We start from the raw sequence: 23,116 nt of genomic DNA, 5'->3' as shown, positions 1-23,116 counted from the left end.
AAAACATGACTACGGTGCCACGGTAACTAGGAGAAAGTTTCTGTTTTGTGTGAGCGTCGGTCAGCCGTGCAGATGCAGCTTCAGAGGGCTGAGTTTACCTTGGACCGCACAGCTTGTTGTTTTGACTCGTGTGGGGCCGTTTCAGCCCAACGCAATTATCTGAGGCTTTCAAACATATTGGACGACTGCAATTGAGGATAAAATGCAGTTTGTGAGCCACTGAGTGGACTATTATGGCAGTTTATGTCTGCAAAAAAAAAATTTCAGTTGTCAAATCCATGGTTGTTTTTGCTAATGGGTGGTAATTATCTGGAAGACAGTGAGATGTGGCTGTTCAGGGTGGAATGTCTAGAGAGGCTCAGGCCCTTTGTGGCTGCAGTGTCTTTAGTTTTGTTTTGTTTGGCTAATTGTTGAGGGATGTTGATGTGAAGGGATATTGAGTCTTGTACTGTAAAGCCATGTCTCTGCTCTGCCAAGACGACTGGAGAGGCTGGTTACAAACAAGGGCAAAACCATTACTGTATCATGTTTAGCTACAGTAAAGCTCACCAGAAACACCTACATGTGGTGTTTTCAATGTAACACTTTGATATTGTGCTGGTTTAACACTTCACACCTGCAAAGAACCAGGATATGATGCATAATGACTGATAGACAGAGGAAGGATGGATTGTTTTAAGATCAACTTAGGTTTACATCATAGTTTGATAGTAAACTGAATATCATGGAGCTTTTGCCTATAGGTTACACTAAATAAAACATGCCACCGCGGGCTTTTAGAAATGGTGATGGGCAGTTTTTTTCCACAATTTTCTTAGAGTCCATGGACTAAATGATCTGCTGTCATGTCATCAAGCAAAAACAGATGTGGAGATTTTCTCTTTCTCTTAGTTCATTATTAACTAATGTCTGAAACCCAAAGATAACACAAAGACATCACACTGGATGGTGAAGTTGTGACAGATCTTTTATAATGACTGTTTGAAAGTTCCTACCACTGCTTCTACTGTTAAGTAGATTAATTGATAATGAGAATAATTCATAACAGATAATAAAAATGTAAAGGTTTGTTTCAGGCAGACAGACTTGTATATTTATACACAAATTCCTTCTTCATCGCACTGCAACATTTGGCAGAGTTTGCAGCTTGGAGGAAGGTTTGAGTTGTGTCTGTGTTGCTTGGTTGGTTTATCATGCAGGTAGGTGGCTGGCAGCTCCGCGTGCATGGGAGGAGGCACATGATGGTCTCTCCTGCTCAGACCAACAGAAGGTTGGCAGGGACAAAAATGATAAACACCACAACAACTAAACTGGGGGGAAAAAATTGGGGATTTTTGCAGAGTGTAAACAGTCGTCACGGAAGGAGAAGATGTGGAGAATTAAAAACTAGCTGGATTTTGCTTCTCCACTGTTGTTACACGTTACATCTTCAGAATAAAGCAGCTCTATTTTTAAACCGAATATCAACTCTGTGAAAGAAACAGCAACGTGATATCATGATGATGATAATATTGTATCCTTCATCATGTTTAGTGTGTTGTCAATAAAGTCTTTCACTATGAAAATTCCTCTTTCAATCATACAATTGTACTGTCATTTAAGTGAGACTGGAGCAGTAACTGGTTTTTACTGCAGGAGGCTTCAGGCTGTCAGCCAGGCCTGATAAACTGATCAGATAGGCTGTTGATAAACATGCTGCTCAGCAGCAGTTTTCTGAGTAATTACTTGTTACTGGTGTATTGAACCACACCTCTGACAAAATACAATCAAGCTTTGGTTCAACTTTTTATTTTGTTTTTATCAATTTTCATCCTGCACAGTTTAATTTAGCGAGCTGCAGAGATAGGATTGCTCTGTCTGATCAAATCCTGACCTGGAATTAGAAACGAAGAATTGATTATTGAACCTTGTGGAGAAGTCTTGGGTCTAATTAATCCAAGAAATCATCAGAGGAGGGTGTAGGGTGGCTGCTTGAAAATCCTTAAAACCCTTAATAACTGATTTTTTGGCCACTTGAAAGCAACAGAAACAGAGGGTTGTGAACACCTAAACGCTGCTTGTTTGTACATTAACAGCAACATTAGAATGAATTTGAGGTTTTGTGCAGATGTAACTCCAATACTCACTGTGTTCACCAACAGGTCTATGTTGAATGTGCTGTTCAGCTCTGCAAGGCCGAGGCCATGCTGCAGTCACAACTCTCTGTATAATCAACACAATTAAAATGGCTCCCTTAACATTGTTTGACATTATCATTCGATATGTTGATATTGTAAAATTGTATTTCTTTTTTTAAATTTCTAACCGTGGGTTCCTAACCAGGAGGTGGAAACCTCACAGAGCACAAACAAGCTGATCAACATCGTAGGAAGAAAATGCAAATCTCTCTGCTACACAAGTGGAGCATGTGCTGGTGCTATAAATACAGTGTGCACGCATGCAACCTGTGTGAGGACAGTTCGACTTCGCTTTATGGCATCATAAACCAAAAAGGTCGGCTCATCACAAGTGCGACAAAACATAAAATATTACATTAGAGGAAATTATAAGAAAAGGCGAAAGAGAGATTTACAAAAAACGTTAACTCTGGCTGGTTGCTTATTATCTGTGAAATGAATTTTTCCTTTTAGTTGTTCACCACTCTACTTTAAACTATGAACTTGAGCTTCAAAGTTGTTATTCAAATGAAAAGAGGGCAGATTTTCCTCATCACCTCACATGACACTGAGTGTCACTTCCCTCGATTACAGAGAAAATGAGTTTTTAACCTCACAACATTTCAATAACCCATTTGTGTGTTTTTTCCACTTCAAGTTGTTTCAAATTCAAATCCACAGTAGTTTTAAAGTTGTTGCAGGAGATTAGCACCAACTATTTTTTTGAGGTTTGTAATCAAATATTCAAAACAATTACAATGGGTCACTTGTGCAAAATGAGCTCTAGTTTGTAATTTAGTTTGTAAATTGGGTGATATATTGCCAGCAGCTACCATTATCAAGGGAAACAACATGGTAATTTTTATCATGCTCGGCTGCACAACTGGCAGGCATCTACATCTGCTGTTGGGAGCTGATTGTAGGCGTTTCATTAAGTCACTGCTGAAGTGCACATGTGAGAAAAGCCTGCGGGGGCACGAAGATAGGGGAGGCTGGTTTGGAGGTGGTACGACATGACTGACGGGGATGAGCAGATAATGACAGTTTTCATTATGGTTAAATGGCTCTGTGCTTTTGTTCGCGCAAATCATGAAACTGTGCTTAATGCTCCACAACAGTTAAAAATCTATACATAACATGAATAACAGAGTGGGATCAATTAAAACTTAACATCTGTATCATGGAAGCCTGGAGGTTCTAACCGTCAAGAAAGCAGCAAAAAACGAGAGATGAGTCTAGACTTGGTGGACTCGTACTGTGCTTTACCATTATGTGATATGACTGAGGAGAAGTAGAAGTTATAATTTGGTTAAAAAAAAATGCACAATACTGTTTCACACAACGCCATCAGGGAGGTGTCTGATCGATCCGTATTCACTCTGCAGCACAACAATCAGCCCAGTCATACAGCCAGAGTCGCAAACTATCAGTAACATGAACAAGCAGTCCTGCAGCTGATAGTTGAGACCCCACAGAGCCCTGGTCTCAACAGCACAGTCAGTGTGGGATTGTATGAAAGGATAGAGGACGCCGAGGCTGAGGCACAGAGGAACTGTGACAACTTCTGTAAGGAGCTTAGAGTAACCAAGCTGCCAAGAACCTTGAAAAACTGCATGCAGGTGTAACGAGGAAAACTGGTGCCACTTTAAATGCAAATGATGGTCACGTCAAATACTGATTTATTTTTTCAACTTTAAATGATGGCAAAAACCATCAGTGGCATTATTTTTTATAAGTATCCATTTCTTTTGCTGTCTAAAAATCTTTCCACAGGAGAGTATCCACCTTTTGAACCATTTCTGAGGCCTGGACACTATGCTGTGATAGAAAGTGTGTGAAGCAAAGTTAAACAGTGAGCAATGATTGTCCAACAGTTAGTCAGATAATGATAGAAATTTCCAGCTTCTGCAAAACGTGTTCAAAGCAAACTAAACCTTGCGAACTGCAGTGTGTGAAAAGATCATTTCAACCTCACTCAAACACCCTGTTCAACTACAGGAGTTAATCTAGCTCTGGACTGGGCGGCTGTGTGTGTCTGACAAAAACTGCCACGTCGCATTAGGCCGATTCTGCAAAATGATTACTACTAAAATTAGAATAATATTATTATGATTCATCCTTTGTCCTTTGTCATTTCTAATATTTCAGTCTGGACCAAAGTAGTGGACTGAGGCCCTTTGCTGCATGGATATAGAAATATAAAACTCAAATTTGGTAGAAATTCATAAAATGCATTATTAATTGAGACTGGCCCATATCGTTCATACAGTATAGCAGTCTTATTAAAATAACTACACCCAACCATTGATTTAAGTTGTATTCATGTCGTCTTGTTCTCCCATCCTATTAATCTCAACAGTCAAGATGCCTTTTCAAGACTGTAAACTGTCCCTGCTTTGACATCTTGGACTCTAAACCCTTCGTTTGGTCAGTAAGTTGTGAGGCTAAAAGATTAGATAAGAGCTGCTGTCTCTCTTTATCAGTGTCGCACAAAACAAGAGGCATCTAAACCTATAGATTGTTTGGTTGCTGGCGTGGAAGTAATTGGCTCTAACCCAATTTTCAGCGGCTTCTGCTTTCCCATATCATGCTACATGTATACTGTACATTGGTTATGTAACTGTGAGACAGAACGCTGCAGATACGTCTTCATTCAGGGAGGAATTGGAAATAAGATAGAAGGTAAATATTTGTTTGTAGCACCGCAGTTATTTGTCTCATTCAGACAGTGGAGCCGCCTGCAGGGCTCGCTGCGAGTGGATGAGAGCATCTTGGCATTAATGCTATCTTCTGACCGCTGCCTCCATTTGTATCCAGCCTTTAATTCACCGTGACAGTCTGTCATGGTGTAATGTGACTCGCGGCATTGCACCTCTCACCCTCCGACACAAACACAAACAAACACACACAGCACCTGAAGCTCGGCCCTGTCGCGCATGCAGTGGCTAAAACGTCTAATGAGGAGTGTGAGGCTTTGTGGGTTTCTCGGAGCGCGTTCGTGGACAACCCAGCCTCAATCAACAGCAACAGATGAGCAGTTGTGTGTGTTGTTTCTCTCTCTCCCACAGAAAAGTGCTGACAGAGAGCTCGGTGGCTTGGTTGAAGAGAGCATAGTGTGTGTTGTGTCCCCGGTGTGCGGCTGTGCTGCACATAACCACCGATCCTGGCCCTGAATATTTATAGTCTATCATGCGTTCATCTATGTATGTCTGTGTGCGTGTGTGTGACTGGGAAAGCCAGTGTGGATGTGAGAGCCCTGCAGGGGTGTGAGGCAAGAAGCAGCAAGAGGCAGAAAATCCCCGCTGCCTTTGGATTAGTGTCAGCAAGCAGGAAGCCAGGCACCGTGCTACTTGTGCATGTGCACTCCCCTAAAGTCAGTCCCTTCAGGATTATTATTATTTTTCTGTAACCCCCCCCCCTCCCTCCTAAGTTAGTGGCAACTTTTCAGACATTGCCCCTTCCTCTGTTTACTCTGTGCTGATTAACAGAAAAACCTACAATGGTTACAGTCAGTGCGTCTGTTTGTTGATGTGAGCCGTTTGATCAGATTGGTAATTGCTTCCAAATTACAGTGATGAGTGGAAATGCAGTGCAAGCCTTCTTTATGCGGTAGACATCAGTGATGTTGCTAGGTACTGTACAGTAAGCGTGCTGTGTCCCTGATGCATTCAAATCTCTCACTATCTGTGCGTCCCAGGGGCCAGCTCGTTTTTTTCCATTAGGAACCATACATTGTGAACAACAAACTCGCTAAAGAGAGCTGTCTATTAGCAGACCAGGCACCAACCCTCTGCACACTCAGCAGAGATGAAAAGTATTTCTGATTATTTATATTGGTGGTACCTACAGTATTTATGTTGCAACAGAAAAGTTTTTTTTTATTTGAATTTTACATCATGCATGTGTAAAAGTTGTTAAACTTTTCTGATTTGAAACTGTATTCGATTTCTACATTTTGAATAGCAAGATCTGTTTATTATAACCATATCATACCATACCAATCCTCATAATCCTTTAAATATAACTTCCTGGTGATGGGTCTGTATGTGTCTCTCTTTTCCTTTGTTATATGGGTCAGGTATTCACGACCTGACCTCTTGTTCTTCAAAAAGCCACACAAACTCTGCCATCGTGAAGCAAAGAACAGTCAAAGTCACCACTGCTCTAATATCATCTGAGAAAGATCTGTTTCTTGGACAGCACAGAGACTTCTTTGAAAAAATGTAACAGGTGACTTTCCTGTGAAGCTCTTGCTGCTGCTTTGATGATGACAGTTCAGAGTGCTCGGCACACACACACACATACATGCACACACATCAAGAGATTTAGATGAGTATTAACAAAAACACTGCAGTGTCAGAGAGGATACACTCAAGGAGGGGAGCACTTAAGTGCAGTCTATGATAATCATACAGGTCGAGTTAAAAAGGAATTAAAGGGTGAAGGGTGAGTTGGCAGTTTTCTACCTGTAGCAGTGTGTGTGTGTGTGTGTGTGTGTGTGTGTGTGTGTGTGTGTGTGTGTGTGTGTGTATGTGTGTGGGCTTGTTTTATACGACGGGGTTTCACTATACCTGTGGGATCCAACAGACCTCAAAGAGCCATTTAAAACCCCACCGAGCTGAGTCATGGTTTCGGGGTCAGGGTTAGAATTACGTCAGGGTTAGGCAATTCATTTGTGATGTTGAGGTTAGGGGAAGTGGAGAGCTGGGTAATGCATCATGTCAATGACAGGTTCCCAAAAAATATAGTTAGACAAAGATCCGTGTGTGTGTCTGTGTTTGTAGTTGTTGTGCCAAGCTGAATAGCTAGGTGAAACACAAACTGAAAGAAGAGCACAGATGACATATGAACAGAGTAATGAGTTGATAGCCAGCAGCCAGTGACAAAGACAATGCGTCACTGCACCAGTATGATTCCAAGGAAAACTCACATTTTCCCCCTTTCATTAAAAAAAATAAAAATACCATAGGTGTTAGTTCTGTAAGCCACCATTCTTCATGTGTGTGATGTTTGTGCACGTTTCTATCTATCAAACATTTACATGATTGTTAAAGGGATAGTTCAACATTTTGGCAAATTGGCATAATCCCTATAGTTTTAGGAGTAGAGCCGCGAGCTGCTCAGAGCTACGCTACTGAGGCTAATGGGATTTCTTGGTTTCCCTCATCAAACTCATCATTCACCACGCTATGAGATAATAACGGAACGTTACGAGACAGAGTTGTTTTCTAGGCAAATGCAGAGACTGCTTGCCGAAAAACTGCAGTGAATGTGCAGGTCACAACTTGTCCACCAGAGCGTTTTGGAGTTGTTGGATTGTGTATTTTTCCCTGTTAAAAGGGTTTTCCATGGAGTTTTTCCTCAGTCGATGTGAGGGTCTAAGCACAGAGGATGTTGTTATGATGCCATGTAAAGCCCTTTGAGACAAACTGTTTGTAAAAACGGGCTATACAGATAAAATTGCCTTGCCTTGCCTTGTATTTGATGAGTTTGATGAGGGAAACCAAGAAATCCCATGAGCCTCCGTAGCGTAGCTCTGAGCAGCTCACGGCTCTGCTCTGCCGTTCTAAAAACAGCTTGCATTGACAATTAAAGGTAACGAACCTACTCCTAAAACTATTCATAGGTTGCAGTGACGTCACGTCGAAGGGACCGCCGCCATGTTTGTGTCCGATTTGACAGGTCTCCTCATATGACAGCATGCAAACCGTAGGATGGAAATGACAGTTTCTTAACAAAATGACAGGGTTTCATACATCCTGTCTGGGTTTATATCTCTATAACAACAGACTAACTCTATATTATCACACTTATTACACCGTTTATTAATTAATTAATTAATTAATTTGAGACGTAATGTTGATCAAAGTCCTTAGTCCGGTCACTTCTCCGCTGTTTGCTCCTCACTCCCGGTCGACTCGTGTGTAGTTGTTTTCAACGAGCTTTTGATAATCAATCAGTAGATTGATGAACTATCATGTAAATGTTACGCTGTGCGCATTTATGTAGTCCTGTCTGTCATGAGAGATTACGATACGGGACACGTTTGTGTCACGGACTCGCGGTGGCACAGACACAGCTGGTCACAGCTGTGACACTGCGCTGGTCCGTCCTCTCTGTCCGCTCTGATCGCAGGTTTGATTTCCAGCAGCGGTGAGGGAGGCAGAGAGCCTCCACTCTCCCTCTAACAAGCTACAAGTCATTTTTCTAACATCACAATTAGTCTGAAGCTGGTAAAAATGAAACACAAGGTAAAAATCCTTGATAGTGCTTCTGCCCTGCTCCGCTGATCAGAGCGGCGTCCCTAGCAACGGCCCGTTTTACTTAGCAACGGTCTGTTATACAGAAATAAAAGACCCTAAATGCAGAATCAGTGAGTAATTAATAAGAAAGTAATCAAAATGCAGAATTCAATATATCCATGTTATTAAAAAAAAAAGTGAATCCCTTCTTTTTGTGAGACTTGTCACAGCCCATGCTGCCACTGCCTGCAGTCAACCATTTATTCCGTCTATAACTTTACGTCTTTTGGGATGGAATAAAACTGCAGTCCGGGGTTTTTTTTGGCGACTGCTATCACAGTCAACAGCACAATATAATCCTGGCATCTTTCAAATAACGTCAATTTTCGGTCTCTTGCTGATTTCCTCCAACTACTCCACTTGTTCTGGTAACGTGACGCTGTGATCTGTTTCCAGATTGCCCTGATTCGGACACAAATATGGCGGCGCAGAAACACAGTGACGTCATGTGAATCTAATGAATAGGGATTATGACAATGGGCCAATTTGCCAAAATGTTGAACCATCTCTTTAATGTTATGAAGACTGCAGCACCAACTGCCAGACGTACTGTAACACATTCCTACCACTAATCAGTACAATCTAAAAAGGAAGCAACCAAACAGCCCCTTATATTAAACGCTGCAGCTTCATCATACATAAAGACAGGGCCAGAAGGACCAATGACGTATAAAAGCAGCAGCAGAAGGAGGCTGCGGGGTTGACGAACAGGCAAGGTAATAAGTAACGAGAAGCTGTTATGTCTCATTTCCCAACTTGATTCAGCAGTAATAGTACTTATACTGCCAATGTCCTTACCTACTCGCCCTCTTGAGAAGTCTGTTCCACTCTACGGCTCAGACATTTACTGCTCTGTCCATGTGGAAAACTTTTCTGCTGTGGACAACGCTGCAGGGGCCAGATGCAGAAAACTGCGTGGGCCCATGGTCAAAACTCTTGAGTATGCGCAAAGACAGAAATATGCTTTACTCACTGTGTTGCATTCAACAAAGCTGTGCATCAACATGGTCCTGTTAAATAAATCACACCCATAATGAATCAAGGCGCGGACGCACAAGCCTGATTTAAAGTCACGCTGCAGAGCACCTGTTTGTATACCGGTGGCTCCGTCTGCAGCCCCAAGACCTGACAGTGCAAGTCTGTCTCCTGCAAAGTACACTTATATATTACTAAATCGTTTTACTAATTAAGTTGTGGTGACAGATGTCTGGATAATGTTCACAGGCCACATTTCTTCTTTAATGAGTTAAGCGCTACATTTATGAACTGCAACAGAATCACTAAGAGGTGGAAGGCAGACAGTGACAGCGGAGACCACATCCTGACCCCCGTCCGTGGTTTGGTTTGGGCGTCAAAAGTCCATTGGTTAAAGGAATACATCCCTGGTTTCACTTGAATGTAAATACACATGCTGTGTCTCAAGTTACTGCAGAGATCTGTGGATTCAACCAGACATTAAAGTGCCACTAACCCAAACCACGTGTTGCCCGTTCCCTAAACGTTAACTGTAAAAGTTTATTGATGCTGAAGTCACATCCTTCAACAGAGATTTCCTGTTATAAATAAACTGTTTAATTTCCAGGAGATAGTGGGATGATAACAACTTGTAACATCTCAGCAGTTTACTGTAGTTCTCAATTATCTGATGTCAGACTGTGTCACAATGAATTCTGGGTAAATACACAAAAAATAGAGACTTAGGCCTAAATAAAAATAAATACATAAATAAAAATGAGGTACTGTACCACACTCAACCACTCAGCTTTGTTTACCCCGGCATAAAATATGTCAGGTCTCTAAAAACTCTTCATCTCTGCATAACAAGTTATTAGTAAAGTAAGTAAGTAAGTAAAATTTTGTTTATATAGCACTTCTCACAGAGAAGACTCACAAAGTGCTTCACAAGATACATAGCAAACACACTCTTAATGTAAACAATGTATACTGTGTTTTAAATCTCATGTACATATGTGAAATATGTGAAAACTGTTTATTTTTGCTGTTGTTTGGTATATCTTTATACTATGGGCTGGGATATAGTATAATGTTTTATTTTATTTTACCTGTGCCTTTAGTCCTTTTCTAACTCTGTGTATTACATTACAGTTTTCTATTCAGCTTTGAAACAGAAGAATTTTCTTCTGGGGATCAATAAAATAATCCTGATTCTGATTCTGTTTCTGTTTCTGAAACCATGAGCCATGTTCTCCTGTTGCTGGTTGACTCTGGTCAGTGCAGGAGTCACTGATTACCATGTTACCATGGTGATATTGGCATTCGATCTGAATTAGCCTGAGACTAAGGTGTCTAATGTGTATTTCTGTGATACATTAGACAAATCTTTGTGCAAAACTAAGACAGGCCGACCAGACCGGCCTAAAATATCTTTGTGAACCCAGCCCCAGCTTTTCTTTGCTATACAGTATATATAATTAACCATTATCATCAATTATCAATTAATTGATGATAGCTTCTGCAGTGATGTCTTAGTCATCATTTTCAAACATGGTGAAGGTAATGAAAGGTCAGAAAGGCAGCTTCAGTCAGAGTTTGCTCTTACAGACTCTCCTATTATCTCTCAGCCTGGTAGGTCTCTGCAGTCACGCTTGTGCTCTTGTGCTCACGTTTAACCTTTGTATGTTTTCTGTAAAGGGCCGCGAGCAATCACTCACTCGTGTCCATCACTATCTGCAAGCAACAAGATTGTCAAGACCTCGGCTCAGCCCGCACTACTCAGAAAACCAATAACTGCTCTAGTTTAGGAGCATAATGTCACACTGTGAGTAACTCAGACACAGCCTGATAATCACAATGAAATACCCTTTTGTATCACTTCATCCATTCAGTCCAACATAATGCCCATGTCATTTTGTGGAGGGGAAGTTATTTTGTTTTGTCCCAAACAATCAGTCCCACCAATATATGTTTGAGCAGACACGGAGGCTGCAGTCGTTGTTGTTGTTGTTTGGAGCACTTAGCTTTTCACACACTGATCAAGGACAGACGTCAGTTGAAGTCGTGTTATTTCCATAAATCAAAAACCGTCTTGTTCCCATCCATGTCTGTTGCTGTTTCTCATGAGTATAGCTTGGTTCAGCTGTCAAGGGGCAACATAACAGAGGAAAATAATCTGCAAAACAAACCTTAGATGTGGGCAGTGCTACACGGTCTCAGACCACATTGAGAGAATATAAGGAGATTGATTAGAGGACGCCACGGTTTTTCATTTCAACAGTCAAAAGGTGTTTGTCTCAAAGCAAGCGAGTTTCGGAAATGTGGTGGAATAACTGTTGAGTTATTTGTATCAACACCATCAACCCCCTGCAGTTATGTTAATATCATTTTGTGCTTTGAGGCTGTAGCACTCCTCCCCCACATAATGTTGTACCTGCAGATCCAGTCTCAACTGGCCGCTTTCTGCAAACACCATAATGATTTTAAATCCGGGGCCATGAAAAAACAGCTCCTGGGCTCTTGAATTGTGAATAGTGATCGCTTCTGGGTAGCAGGTGGTTTTGCAGATCTGAACAGGTTTAACCTGGTGCTCTCAGCTTAGCCTTGAGCAGTCAGTATCCTAAAGTGAGAGGGACTGTGGGATGAATGGATTTGTGCATGTGGCACCAAAAGCAGTCCTGCCCCCCGCTGAGCCGCACAGCTGGTGGGCCAGGTACAGGACTTAGAGATTGACAGACATTGCACATGGGGTTATTCCATGGATTTTTTCCTTTTTTAAGTCTTGGAAAACAAACGAATAGAGCCCCATTCTCTCTGTTTTGTCTGGACCCGCTAGTGCTTTTACGCAGTGAGTTATTCAGCTGGAGTCAAACACGGTGTGAGGTTTTGGAGCGTCAGGAGATCTCTGTGGAGACATTTCTTCTTTCACTGGTGGTTTATTGCTACGGCTCTAATCATCTGCACAGTGGGAAGTCCCAGAGACCAAACAATGAACTGATTGATTGAAAACATAAATCAAAGCATATATCGATACTGAAAACAATTGTGAGCTGCGTCTCGGTTCATATGCACTTCTGCAGAAATATAAAAATACAGAATAAGGATATAAACCAGTGTTTTTCAACCTTGGGGTCGGGACCCCACATGGGGTCGCCTGGAATTCAAATGGGGTCCCTGGAAATATATATATATAAAATAAAAATAATTTTAATAATTTTTTACTTTTAACTAATTATTATTCTTTTTTAAATTATGATTAAAAACACTACACACAATCTTAAACAACTGGATTCTATACTTTCACTTTCTCTAATATAAATCCAGTTCACATAAAATGCAGCATATAACAATATCTGAGCTGACGCATGATTGGCGGCTGCTATCACATGAATGCACGTGATTGGGGGTCGCCAGAAACTTGTGATGTCAAAATGGGGTCACAAGCCAAAAAAGGTTGGGAATCTCTGATATAAACGCTCAATAACTGAGATTTTTTGTGGTTTGTGTTTGTGTGTTTGACTGAATTATGTATTGCATTAATTCATCCTTGTTAGCAGATCCTTTAGTATTTCTCTAACAAAGATTTCACATTAAAATTGTATAAGGTTCTTTTACTTCTGTTCAGTATTATGTCAACTTTGGCGACCAAAATTTAGCAGCTTGGCTCCTAAACTAAAACTCCTCGGCCTGTTGGTCCATTAATCATCTTTAGTAAACTCATTGCACCACAGCCTCCCATTAGAAAGAAATTAAGCTTAATTTGTTGCCAGGATATCTGCTCATAAAATCTCTGACAGGTCTTTTTTTAACGTCTTCATACCATAGTAATGGTCAGACACCTCTGTCTCGTGTTGCTGCTGCCACATGAGACTTTTTATTGGAGTCAGTGTGTTTTGGTGCTGTAGTCTGTTAGTGCTGGTGTTGCCCTGTTTCCCTGCAGCTGTGGGTTGCCTACTTCAAACTGTACACACACACACAGAGGAGATGCTTTTATTTCAACACTCCCTCACACACGCACCTGAGAAGAAAAAGTTCAGTATATTGGTGCAGAACACCGCTATGTAAACAGTTTTCTTCATTTTCTTTTCTGAGAGCAACACGGTGACATTTGAGCCTCAGAGGACACCGTATAATTTTAAAACTATCCTCTGATCTCTGAATTCACCTGTTCGCTGCCCTTCAGCAAGTTAAATGTCTCCAACACTCTTGTGTGTTCAGTATTAATGCTGAATTGAATATTGAATTCTATATTTGTCCTCTTATCATTACAACCACATACTATTTGAGGGTAAATATACTACCTGTGTTGTGTGTGTGTTTACTAAAGCAGCTCCCCAAACAAACAAACAACACCTGATATGTAAACAACCACAGGTTTAGCTCTTTAAGTCTTAATAAGGGAATTCATTGAAAACACTCGGTATGTTTGTAGTAATTGCCGTGCGCCTGCTACAGCTATGATTGCGTACACAATGTCTTCACCTCCTGGGAGACTATAGTGGAAATCCTCAGATTATTGAGGTGGAGAAATTATACAACAGCTGCTCTGTTTAAAGAGGGACGCTTGTCTCTAATAGTCTGCATCTTAATAAGCACAAATAGCTATGACACACCACAGTTATTCTGTGAAATGTTCTGCCCCACAGGGAGTAGCCGGAAAAACACAAACACTTTATGAACAAGGAGTTTCAATTTGAGCCAAATCAACATCATCACAACAGCCACAGTCCAAATGACAGTTTTGTTCTATGCTTCTTTATGGGATTAATTCATATGCATTTATTGTTGCTGATTCTACATGTAGTTTTAAGATTGTTGCTCTTTATAATTTTAACTCAATCTGGGATAAACAAAATTGTACTGACATGAACTGAATCCTAACAATACCACTGACTCCAGATGCTACAGTACAGACACATTCTGCACACTCAAACTGTTCAAACCAACAGAGACTTGTTCAGTTTATTCAAGTGGATACATCAAATATGAAGTGGTGTCCGACATATTGCTTTTTTTTCCCCCCGACAGGTTCACTCGGATTCCAGAAGGCTGTTAAAATAAATAGCTGTGTGTGTTCAGTGCTTTACATTTGACGGAGGGGCGTTGTCATAAAAACACATTGTGTCTTTGGATTAAATACTTCATAAACTGATCAAGAACGAATATGACTCTGTCAGACAGAGTGAAATAGAATTTTAACAACCTTTCATCTGCTAAAGAGGAAATAAATATGTGTAGAGGTAAAAGCTGACAACGTATTTATAATGTACAGTAATTAAACGTGTATGTAAGTAGTACTCTGCTGTGTATGTGCTTAACAAACCTCAGACCTATCCCCTCCCCAAGTGCTTTAGAAGGAGATGCTGCTTAATGGCCCTGATGATTATCTGGAGAGGGATGCATTTTGCCCCAACTGCTGGGTGGGAAAGGAAAATATGTGCAGTATCAGTTTAGCGTTCGGGCAAATTGCTCCATCTTCAGGGTGCTATTTTGTAAAGAATGATGACAGAACTGCATCCGTTTCCTGTCTCTCTCTCTCTCTCTCTTTCTCCCTCTCTCTCTTTGCTGCAGCGCTGCCAGTTACAGGGAGAGGGAGTATCCCCCACATCTCTGGAAAATTGCAGAGAACAAGCAAAATATTGTGACCGGTCATCTTGAGCACGAGCGGACACTGAAAAAGCAACAACACCACCAAGAAACAGCAACGACTGGACGGGACTCGGCAACGGGACGAGCGGAGACGAGAGGAGAGCTAACCGTGTGACGTCAGTGAACGGACCCTGGAGGGTTGAGACTGAAGTTGGCAAATGAGTAAGTCGTGGCCCAAAATGATTGCCTTAATTACTACACATATACAGATGTATGAAGTGACGGAACTAAGAGACTTACACCAGTTCAAAGATGTTTTCTTTATGTGAAAAAAAGTGTCTTGTAAGGAACAGATGTGAATATTTTAATATGATAGAGTTAATGTTTGGTTGTAATGTCGACATAATGTTTTAGTTGGGTCGGCTTCGTAGGTGTCATTGGTTACTAAATGGTGAGTTTGCTCACTGCTTATGTGCAGTCAGCAGTACGACTTAATCTATTTTTATCTTGTTTCATATCGTCAACCAAACAAGGCTGGCCTGAGTTGCTCACTCAAACGCTGGCAACTTAAAAAACTGAATTCACGTCATGTCATAAAACACATGAAAAATCCTCATTCAGAAAGTGTATAGAGGGTTGGGAGAGAAACACGGGACAAATATTGACTGGCTCAATGCAACACTATGAAACCCATCAGAAGAATATCCTCTTACATTAAGACCCACTTACACTAAAGCAAAGATGTCAGGCACATAAACACCATCATGAATTATCTGCCACACTCACTTTCTATTATCACAGAAAAACAGCGGATGAAACTCGGCGGGCCCTCGCTGTCCGAGAGTCATCGACGTTACAGATGAAATACCTTAGGTTTTTTTCTCAGATGCAAATTTAGAGCTGACCAGCTGCTTTGTTGATCTGTTTTCTCTTTGAATTTAACTGTATGCAAAAGTAACATGGACGTGTGTTCTATATTTTTTTAAACCTAGCCTTGATAATTACATAACCAAAGGTGAAACCCTGAATTTATTGTATGTTGTGGACTTCTGGAAAATGTTGTGATATAGATGCACACTGAATAGGAAAAAAATGTAAATAACAGACGTTTATACTTGTGTGTCCTAAGACGTGTTGCAGATAGAGTAATTTGAGACTTTACTTTCTTTGACTGTTACGACCATCAACCATAATCATCTGTGTTTGGTTTGTCCTCGCTGATACAATCATGTCCTTCATGTTCTTGCGAATGCTGCTCCAACATTCTTCATTGTTATGTTTTTGGCTGTTTTTCTTTTCTTTTTTCCCCTCTCCTTTTTCGATCCACACTGCCCATTCAAATCCACCCACTCTTTTATTTGGCACACTGAAACATAAGGTTGCTGATGATGTTGATACTTGTGCTGATTGGATTTCTTTTTTTCCCTCTGTTTAACCTCTGATGTTGCCCATGAATGAATTAGAAAATGGTTAGAAACGTCCACTGACATGCCAGGTTTCTTTTAGTTTTTCAGAAGCAGTAACTAATATCACATATTTTTTGATGAAGACAGTGTTTTATTTTCCTAAATTTTCCTTTAAAAGTCCTCCTTTATATACAGTGTTAGCTAGAATGGCACTTAAATTTAGAGATCTTTATCTTGGTGTCTGTTTCCTCTCCGCCAAAAGAAAATCCAAAGTTCACATTCTTGCTTTTTTTTTTTTTTTTTCTGAAAATTTGTATTTGTTATTACCTCAATAATAGTATCCCTCAGAAAAGTTGTTTACTGAATGTTCCAGATATTTCTGTAGAGTCAGAAAAACTTGTACCCACAAAATAGCCACAGTAGTTATAAAAATAGATGTCAATACAGTACTTGAGAAATCCTAATGGAGAAGGAGTTTATGGGGAAAGAGTAGATACAAATCAATACCAGCAGTTTTACCAGGAACACCACTGCACTGCAGATACGTTTAGGGGGTAGACAGATCAAAGCAGAGACAAACAAACAAAAAAAGTTACCTAAAAACAAAAGTAAGAAATGACAGAAGAAATTGCCAAAGCAAAAGAACATTTAAGAAATGAAAGATAGGATTCTAACAGTAGATCATAGCTGTAACATGAATATGTGGAAAACAAATCTTTAAAATCTGGTTAATGTAAAGGTGAAGTATTAGTTGTCTTAGTCCAAGAGTTGTAAAGTAATGACGGAAACTAAACTTAGACTTATTCATCTGTTTTTTTCTTGTCTTCTGGTGACTCAACAGCTGATTTAAATCAATCCACAGTGAGATTAAACGTAAACTGTTCCCTCAATTACAATAATAAGAAACCTTTGACAAAATGAAGATGGAGTAAGACAAGAACAAAAGACAAAAAATCAAGCTTTTAGTTGATTGGTACTTAGTAGAAGCACACAAAAAATATATTTCTACCAACAGATGAGAAGACTGATGCCAATTTGAAAATGAAGCTACTGCCTGCAGCTAATTAGCTTAGATTGCCATGAGGACATTGAGTTACTTATCACAACATTTAAGTTACAACATTTTAAGTTTGTCAACTCCAAGTTCTGCCAATTGCTGACATAACTTCTCCAACTTTGTGTTGTTACACTGGTTTTTGCCTTTCTGCCCTTATCCAGTGTCTGTGCTAAGCTAGGCTAACCAGCTGCTGGTTGTGGCTGCACATTCTCTGGAGACATGAGAGCTTTTGGCATCGTCATCTGACTTTGAGTTAAGAAAAAAGCATACTCCCCAAATGTCAAACTACAGCTTTAAGATAGAAATTAAATGAAAATATAACTAGAACGTGAAATTATATTTTCAAATCAGTTTTATTTCCAGTCTTGTCAGACTGCATGCTGACAAGGGCCTCAGTCCTGGCCAATGGTTTCGACTATAGGAGACAGTCAGGAGGGGCAATTGGGCCTGCATAAAGACTGGAGCTGTAGTTAGTCCAAATGCAGAGCTATCATACCAAGAGCCAATAGTGGCCAGAAGCTGCAATGCAACAATACTGATAAAGTTGTAAGAGACAAATTAATCCACTGAGTGATACGTTCCTCTACAGCTCTGTATTATCACACAGCAGCACTAAGACGCTAAGCCAAAGAGGAATATGCCCACAGGTTAGTACAGAGAACAGGAAGTGGATCAGCAAGAGAATTGATCCTGGAGGCCAGCGCATCCAATCAAGCAGAACAAACTAGAACAAAAGGAGACTGAAAGAAATCTGTTAAGCCGGACAGTGCAACCCTCTGCCTCAATCTATTAATTAAAGTAATTTATTTGGTTGGAGGCTGCAATTATGTCAAGTTGCACTGACACAGTGCCCTCACTTAAATCTGCTTTCATCAGGAGATCAGTAGTAACCCAGAGAGGGGCCGCGTACTATGATATACGCAGCTAGAAGATAATAAAGGGCGATAGGCAGATTTTGAAGCAGATTGAATATTGCAGGGAGGAAAATAATTTATCCTCATGTGTCGTCCTCAGCTGAATGAGACTTGTGCACTAAATAAAAAGGTCATAATCCAGAGTTATCCACATTGATGTTTATCAAGGATTTCAGGTCACCTGGGTCGTATCATGAGAGGGAAAAAGATGAGTGGAAAAATATCCTAAAGACTCAACAACAAATCCAATTTTCTTGGACTAAGCAGGGCTAGATATTCCTGTGGATGTTAAAATTACCTGCAGTAATACCTTTCGTGATAACTGCTGTGATTCAGCACGGCCACTGAGAAGATTTAAAAAGCTGTTATGGATGTTAACAGATAGTCTGTGCGGGGACATTAGATAACACACAGAACAAGGCAAGAGGAGAAAATTTTAATTATGATCACCTCTCAGCTAGAAAACTCACTGGGGCTACATTTCTAATGTTTCTCACTATCACAGCTATTGGCCTGAGGAGGACGAGGAGGAGATCCATCCAACACAGTTTAATCATTCTCATGTACAATGTGGGGGGAAAAAAACAAATCATTTTCAAAAGAATTGACCTCATTTAAAAAGAAAACTCTCACTGGGAAGTGATTTCACATTAAGAAGGGCTATCTCTGGGTCCACATTGTGAGAAAGTGCTTTTATGTTGAAGCTCACGTATTTCTGAGGCCTGAACAACTCTGACACTCCTCCAGTCCCCTGCGCTTTCCACAAAGCAACTAAAGCAAGATTAACTTTAAAATGAATGCCTCCTCTAATCAATAACAAAGGATTTCTCCTAGAAAACAACAAGATGACCTCAGATCTCTAGCCATGCTAGACAACTGCATGGTGTTCAGACTTTAACGTAGGCTACACTGCATTCTGTAGTGGCAGATTGGACTGACAGAACCACGTCCTGAAGTTTGGTCCAATTTTAATCTCCATAGATAAAATGTGTGCTGGGAGGGAGTCTCAGAAGGTTCATCTGCTTTATTTGTACAATTAGGCAAAGCCCAAACCACTCAACACAAGCTTATAACAATGACAAATATCTACAATAATATTACAACCAAATATTTTTACTTAGATTAAACGTTAAACATTTCCCTTACAAGAACAAGACCAATATTTCCTGGTTGTCACTGAATAATAAAATGACTAAGAAAGAAAAAAAAAGTTTCAACCAAGATATAATAAACCAAAATGTGTTTTTCTTTCCAGCTGTTGAGCCAAGCTGACTAAGCTTAGTGCCCAGACCCAGTTCTACTGATTCACCCAAAACAGAACAGAGAAACAGCTTAAATCATCAAACTTTATCTGTCCAATCAGACAGTGAGAAGCCAAACTGGCACTTCCTGTGTCTGCCCACAGTGATGGATGCATGTTTTGTTTGAATACTGAATTTGATTCAAAAAAAAGAAGAAGAAAAAAACCTCTGGAACAACCTGAGTAAGCTCGGTATCCTCACATTGCACCCATGCAGCACTGCAGACATTTCCATATGGCTCAGTTTGACATTACGCACGCATGCATAAATAAAACTGATGCATTAGTCTGAGGATAAAAACTGGGGTGTTTACTGAAACATTCAGTGTTAGATCAGAACATCAGGATCCCGTTTTATGTCTTAATCTACTTATAAAATAAAAAAATAAAAAAAGGTGGCTCACAAGGAGCTCTGCTTAACTGTTGAAGGGTGACGCACGCAGTTTGTATTTGGTGAGTATTCATGCTGGGTATTACTTGGCTGACTGGATTTTGGGGTTTTGTTTTGCACCATCTGCCTCCTGCAGAACAGTATTAGTGCTCTTTGCCTGCAAATACAGTGATTACAGTGTTTTCCTGGCCACATCTGTATTTAGCAAATTGTTCCATGTAGAGGAGGTGGATGAAATCCTTTGCTGAATTCATACATGTTTGCTGAAAGGCTGTAGTATATAAAGCTACTGTAATGTCAGCACATCACTTGCTTAATGACATAGTTACCATGAGTCACTTGAACTGGGAAATACCCAATGATCACTACTTAAAGCTGCCATTTTGGATTTAATTATGAAATGGTATTATGAGATTATGATGTTGATTAAATGATAATAAGCTTCATTATCTTAAATAACACCTAAATCTAACTTGGTTGTATTGGAACAACTTTATTTTTCTTGCTCCTGGTGAACAGAGCAGAGGTGACAGACTCCAGTAGGAAGGGGGATTGTAATCTCAAGTGCTAATCCTTGGGAGTCAATTACTATTTTCTTCTATTTAACGATGAGCACAGATCGGATCAAAGGTAGTGGAGGGTGTGGTTTGATTACAAAAGGGAGTTCAATGCTGCCGCGGTTCCCTCGTGCCAAGCAGCCTCACAATTAATACGCTCTCTATTAGACGGGCCCTCGTTCATCAAGCTATCGGACATTCAACTAATAGTAAGTGAAATCAAAGAGGAATCTCTTCTCCTGTGGATGGGAATGCAGCTGGATGTTGACTGGCAGAAAATTAATTTGCGACTCTTTCGATTGGGTTTTTCTCTTTTTTTTCCCAAGTGAAACTGCCAAACATCCCGATTCTAGCTTCTAAAAATGTGCTTTGACATTTTCAATTTGCCATATAGATAGAAATTGAATATTTGAGCTAAGGACCATCAGATCAAACAAGCAATCTGAATAAATTTCATTCAACATTAATTGATTAATCGACAAAATAAATGGCAGATTAAATCAGCAATGAAAATGATCACTGGTTGGAGCCCTAATGGAAAACAAGAGGGATGTTAGAGTATTATGTAACGTCTGCGCTGTGATAGATGCTCTGTGGCGTGGCAGCGTAATGTTTCACATCACTTTAAGTAATAAAACGTTCAAAGCTCAAAGCCTTGGAAGCTCAATGCACTGCAACTAAGAAAACACATGTAAATAGAGCTAAAAAGAAAAGAAAAAAAAGGCAAAGCAAATGGAGAAAACACTTTCACCAATCTGACATTGAAGATTGTTGGTCGTGCTTCGTTAATGTTCTCTACACAAGATCAAATTGGTGAAGATGTTTGCTTCATTTGTTTCTCTAACTGCAGTGCACTGAGCTTCTCAGGGCCGCCGTAACTCTTGAATTAACAGCCTGCTGGTAATGATGCAAGCGCTCTTTTTAGAAGCACAGAGCATAAATAGATGACTAGCTGCTGTGTACTTTAGCCTGTTATAGACCAATTATTCTAGTGACAGTTGGTAGTCGTAGCAGATCTTTTGTCATGTGCAGCATGGCAGATTTCCCCCTCAACAAGCCTTCAGAGTTTATAGACCGAGAATCACTCAGCATGTATAATTCTGACAATAATAACATAATGTGTAAATTGCCTTTCTTTAGTTTTCACACGATGTCTCTGATTCATCAATCGACGATATAATCTGCATTTAGCTCTGAAAATCTTAGCCTACTTTAAAACCACGGGAGCTTGATGAAGGACGGCAAAGGATGAGGAGACACACACACGCAGACAAAAATCAAATAGAAGAAGATCACACTCGGATGAGAATTTAACAGAGCGAGGATGGGATTTAAAAAGCCCATAATATTCAGGTGTCTATGCAAGCAGGTGCAGTTTGGTCAGCCAAGGCCACGGTCACATTTATGCGGAAGTTATGGTGCAAGTACAGTATATCTACATTAGTCATTACGATTCTCACCATCGTGTCACCTGCAGAGAGGTGAACTGTCTCCATGCTGTTGCTGCAGTGCTGCTGCTGCTGCTGCTGCTGCTGCTGCTGCTGCTGCTGCTGCTGCTGCTGCACTGTACAGACCGGAGAGAGTGCAGAGTCTTCACTGGGGGCAAACTGCTTTGTACTTGGGGCAATGGTGGTTGTTTTAATGTTACTGCTTCACGTATGTGTACGCCTAATATTCAAACTGTCCATCTGCCACTGCCTCGTCTCGACTCATAACAAAAGGAGGGAAATCATTATCAATCAACAAAGGAAAACTGACAGTAACTATAAATGAACATGTATAATATTTCTACAGTTCAGGTGTTGAGAATTATCCATGTGAGGTTTTGGCCAGCCTTGCTTTTATTCTGCATGATGCTTTGTTTTGAGAAAATGCATCCTAACCCAAGGTATGTTTGTATTTTGTTGTCCCCTGAGGGTGCTCCTCTCCTCTTTCTCTCTCTCTCTCACTCTCTCTCTCTCTCTCTCTCTCTCTGTATCTTTGGAGTTTGTCACTTCTGACCTTAATTCTCCTTTGTTGTTTTCTTCTTTGTTTTATTTTTTGGTAAACCTTCCAACTTCTGGATTTTCTACATTCATAACATTTTGTAGACAGCAATATGAGATGTGATTGAAAATGGAATATGTGCAATGTTGATTAAAGAAAAATATAATATATTCAATAAAAATTCAGAAAACAAAAGTGTTTTAAGATGTGCTTTGTGTCAGGGGTGAACTTCTGTTACTTTATTAATCTCACTTTAATCCTGCACAGAAGCTCTAGTAACAGTGGTTTTATGAGATGCTATGATGGAGTGAGTGATTCAGTTCTGTGTAAGGTGGCAGCCTTAATGCTCTTATTAAAATGTTTTCCTTGGCAGAGAGCACATTACATAAGTTTGCAAAGAAACAGGACTTCCATAGCCACTGATACACTGTAGAAAGTCCAACAATGTGTAACCTTTGGATGAAGGTGGTATCGGCAGCCTCATTAGAAGCCAAACTGAGTCTT

At 40.3% G+C, this 23,116-nt stretch overlaps 1 protein-coding gene across 1 annotated transcript in view; it reads left to right on the top strand.

Annotated features, from left to right (window-relative positions):
* The window catches only part of kcna4 (potassium voltage-gated channel, shaker-related subfamily, member 4), a 54,485-nt gene extending 32,328 nt beyond the window's left edge, over positions 1-22,157 (top strand). Inside the window, exon 2 of the mRNA XM_085771883.1 lies at positions 14,984-22,157. The gene's annotated coding sequence lies outside the window, so the exon portion shown is untranslated. The remainder of the gene's footprint in view (positions 1-14,983) is intronic.
* Positions 22,158-23,116: the final 959 nt, after the last annotated feature.

Source organism: Trachurus japonicus, chromosome 3, assembly GCF_045865225.1.
Source record: "Trachurus japonicus isolate A0001 chromosome 3, Traja_1.0".
NCBI lineage: Eukaryota > Metazoa > Chordata > Actinopteri > Carangiformes > Carangidae > Trachurus > Trachurus japonicus.
Note: the sequence above shows the minus strand (reverse complement) of the source record. Positions and strands in the feature narration are given on the sequence as shown.